Source organism: Haplochromis burtoni, unplaced genomic scaffold, assembly GCF_018398535.1.
Source record: "Haplochromis burtoni strain Fernald_Lab_line unplaced genomic scaffold, NCSU_Asbu1 Contig_567, whole genome shotgun sequence".
In the NCBI taxonomy this organism is placed as follows: domain Eukaryota; kingdom Metazoa; phylum Chordata; class Actinopteri; order Cichliformes; family Cichlidae; genus Haplochromis; species Haplochromis burtoni.
In genome coordinates, this window is record NW_024582928.1 from 256,094 (window position 1) to 260,241 (window position 4,148).

General features: G+C 39.7%; 1 protein-coding gene across 1 annotated transcript in view; it reads right to left on the bottom strand.

Annotated features, from left to right (window-relative positions):
* Window positions 1-4,148, bottom strand: part of scara5 (scavenger receptor class A, member 5 (putative)) — a 110,116-nt gene that overhangs the window by 95,050 nt on the left and 10,918 nt on the right. The window lies entirely within an intron of this gene.

The window sequence follows — 4,148 nt, forward strand, 5'->3', positions numbered from 1 at the left end:
CCCCCCCCAATAAAATTATTAATTATCTTGTATAAATAGGCTGTTGATTTTCTTTACTCATTTCAGTTATTACCAGCAAAATAGTTGCATGTTTAGTCATCTGGGAATTTACCCAGATTTTATTATTTATTTAGACAGAGATCTTGACCCCCCCCCCAATGTTCAGCACATAGTTACGCTGATGGAAATTACTTGTATATTCCTTATATCATATCTGGAAACATTGGGGTTATTACAACGGAAACAGTTAATAAATTTAAACTTATAGTACATCATAACACACATACATCACAAAGTTTCCTATAAGGGAATTCATCTGAGTGGACTACGTTACACAGCATGAACTGCACAAATGGAGCTTTTGCTGTAATGCATGTCAGCACTTAGCACTGCTCTCAAGGTCAAACAGATGTTTGAGAATTAGTCTTAATAAAACTGACACAGCACCGTTTATGAGTAATGAACTTTTTTTTTCCTTCTACATCTGTGTGTGTGTCAGACAGCTTGGCAGGAAGCAGCAATGAGGCAGTTGATGTTGCTGATGAGAACATTCCTTTTAGGTCAAGAGGATGGGAAGAGATTTTCTAAGGAGTCACATTCTTCATCAGATACTGGAATAGAAAAAAGAATTATGTGTTTTCTTCAGACATTAAACGTATAATTCAAAGATTATTGTGTTACACACAGATAAAGTCATTTTTGTCTCAAGGAAACAACAAGACGTAATTATGAGATTTGAAGCGCAGCTGATATGACTATAAACTCACTGGGCACTTCATTAAGTACACCATTTTAACTAGTGGTGCAACGGATCAAAAATCTCACGGTTCGGATTGGATCACGGTTTTAAGTCACGGATTGGATCAATTTCCAGATCAGCAAAATAGAAAAAAAAAAAATTCGACTCGCCATTTACTTATTTAAGTATTTTTTGCCTATTAAAAAAACATTCAACTGAAGACTCATTCCACACACTTATATAAAAACAAATTAAGGTGCAATATGGACATTATGGACCATGCTGGGCAACCTCTGCATCCTCTGCACACGGCCATAAACAACCAGAGGAGTCTGTTCAGTGAGAGGTTGCTTCTCCAAAGTCAAGGGCCAGCAGACTTAAAAACTCCTTTGTCCCACACGCCATTAAACTGTTTAACTCCTCGCTGGAGGGGAGAGGGAGGGGAAACGAAGACAAAGGAGGGGGGAACAAGTAAGCTGTAGTGCCTTTTCACTGTGCAATAGTTTTTGTTAATATCCAACGGTGTAATAGACTCACAATACTTGAAATGTGCCGTTCCCTTGTATTCTTATTCCTATTTATCCCTTTTGTATACTCTGTATTTATATATGTGTATATATGGTATATTTCTGCTCACATTCTGAAACTTCTGTCGGTGCTGTGCTACTGGAAACGGAATTTCCCGGAGGAACCCACCCGAGGGTTAAATAAAGTTTCATCTAATCTAATGTAATCTATAGGGCAGTGCAGGGCTTTGTATCTACCACTCCGCTGTGATATAACGAGCGGTCATGGTCACGTGGCTTTCCGTTGCCCTGGAGGTCCACCCATTTGTAGTTAGGGCAACAGAAGATGCCTGGGACACTTCAGCCATAACTTTTAAAAACAAGCAGATGCGATGTTAGAACGCCTTTATTTTTATTTTAGTACAATAGACAGCTGCTGGGGTTTGGGGTTTGTTTAACCTGAGTAGCGAAAAGACCGTGGGGGGGTTGAAAATGATGTGCCGGGAGTCCGCTGTTCTCGCTGGCTCTAGTGATCCTCGACCTCGCTGTCTGCTATGGAGCTGGTGGGTCACAGACATCTCCGAAAACATCGGAGCACGTTTGGAAATATATGACATCTTGATAAATCGAGCAGATATTTGAAGTTTACACAGCTACATTCTCGCTTGAAAATAACTTAAAAGTTCATTTTGTGACCCAGAAAGAGTAATATTTAAAAGTTTTCAGCCCAGCTTGTCCGCCATTGCCGCGTTTGAGTTTTGGACGAAATGCATTCTGGGATATTTAGCTGTACCAAGTCCACACAAGTCACCACCGATGCATGCTCGATAAAACAGGCGGAGCGAGAACACATCCAGGACTTTTTCGCATTCTCGGCTTGATGAGTACTTTGAATTGGAACAGTACTTGGTCTCCGACTGATGACGTATCACGAGTACGCAAGTACGCACAAGTACGCATATTGAGACAGGGCCTATACTTCTCCTGCTCATACATGCTTGGAACGACCTTGTCACACTGAAATGGACGCACAACGAGATATCATAGCGTGGCTCAAGCACGTTCATCACAGTTTAAACCCCTTGTTTTGCACAACGGAATACGGCCTCCCGTCTGCAGCTAAACACCCCAGTAGCTTTTGTAATAGCTTTAGCCCGGTCGGATTGGGCAGCAAAGTGCTGCTTAAATGCCGCAAACTCCTCTGCTCCGCCACTTGGACCGCTAGTGCTGGCCATAACTATCGCTTGACAGACCCACCACGCAACCATACACATACTTTTTTTTTTTCCTTTTTCGAATCTTCGGATCACGTGCGTACCGAACCGTGGAGTGGGATCGGTTTGGATTTCGGATCAACCGTGATCCGTTGCACTACTAATTTTAACTGCTTGTTAACGTGAATATCTGTTCAGCCAATGCTTGGCAGTAACTCACTGTATTTACGCATGTACACAGGGTTAAAATGACCCCCTGTTAACTAACTTGAAACTGGGGCTACAGTTTGCAAAGAATCACCAATGTTGAACAACTGAAGATTGGAAAAAACATTCCTTGGTTTGTGTATCTTAATTTGTGCTGCAACATTCAGATAGTGGGGTCAGAAAAGTATAAACACACTGATTCATCCTGCCTTATAGCAACATCTGACATTATAGGCTGATGGTGATTTAGTGATATTATCTTGGCACACTTTGGGTCCCTTAGTACCAATTTAGCATTGTTTAAATGTCACAGCATACGTGACTTTTTGTTGCTAATGCTTATGAGCAGCACTACTTCTAATAGTAGTTTCCAGGAGGCTATCATACACAGTCCTTCACAGTCAACAATTCTCAGTCTATTAGAGAACCTTCGGGAGGTTTTGGAGCAGCTCATTCATATCATGATGTGCATCTGACAAATCTGCAGCTACTGTGTGATGTTAGCACGCATTTATGCAATAGATTGCATCTTTCTAGTACTGGGTTGGACAACCAGTGAAGTGGCTATGATTGTAAGTAGCTTTCTGAACAGAATACAGAAGCAAGATTTCTGATTTGAAATGTAAGGTTTTTGTTTTTTGTTGGAAAAGAAGTTCTTGATTTCATAAAGAAGTCAGAATTAAAGCTACTGAGGGCCAGCACTGAACTGATTAAATTAAACTAGCTAGCTACTCTTAATTTCTGTTCACTGTCTGGATAATTAATTTTAATATTACACAAAGTTGTTTGGTAAATTAGAAAGGTTCTAAAATACAACTAGTATGGACAAATAAACAATACAATGCTTACATTGCCATATTTAAAATATAAGCAATTTCCATTTATAGTAAAAAAAATAGTTAAGCCTAGTATAATAAAGCATATATTTCGTTTTACAAATGCACTTAAGTTTCCAACTCTTATCAAGAGGGAAAAGCTATTTGTGGACAGCTGTTTTACATATCAAGAGGAAAGCGGAAAACTACAGCTAAATATTAAACATTCTTATTAAGATAAACCACATGGAAAAATGTGAAATGTTAACATTATCTTGATCTCTTTAATGGGATTAATTTGCTATGATTTCTCAGAATCTGATTACCTAAATACATTTGACGACATAACTGTATCAAATACATGGATCAGTCAGTCTCCAAAGGGTACAGAGGCATGCTTTCCACCGATCTTGCTTGATCCGAAATGTCTTGGGAAAAAGGCCGTAGGTATCTGAGGGAAAACATGAACGCTGTGATAAAAATCTCACACGAGTTTAAAATGAGAGTCCATCTTCCTGTCAACAGTCATGATGTTGGCTTGAATTTGACTTTTAAATAAAAACACTGATTCTGCAGCCTCCCAGCAGCAGGGTTTCATTTGGACCGTGACAATCCATCTCTCTCTCACACACACACACACACACACACACACACACACACACACACA